Consider the following 305-nt stretch of genomic DNA (forward strand, 5'->3'; position numbering starts at 1 on the left):
AAAATCTTTAAAAAATTTTGGTTGAAATTTCCATCTGTTCTGTGACTACATTTTTCTAGTGTATTACTATCTATAGGAATGTTACTCGCTTTACTCTTACCTTGTTCCCACAGTAACTTGTTTGGGGTTAGGTCAAAGTCGTCATTTGTACCCATTCTTAAAATAAATAAATTTTCCTCAACTACCAAGAAGAACCCTTGCCTCTTGCCAGGTATGGCGAGTCCAACTTTCCCGCCCACTACGTGCCCGGGGGCTCCGCCCACGCCTCGCGCACGCCCCAGGCCCCGCCCCCTCAGCCCGCAGCC

This window comes from Mustela erminea, chromosome 5 (genome assembly GCF_009829155.1).
Source record: "Mustela erminea isolate mMusErm1 chromosome 5, mMusErm1.Pri, whole genome shotgun sequence".
NCBI lineage: Eukaryota > Metazoa > Chordata > Mammalia > Carnivora > Mustelidae > Mustela > Mustela erminea.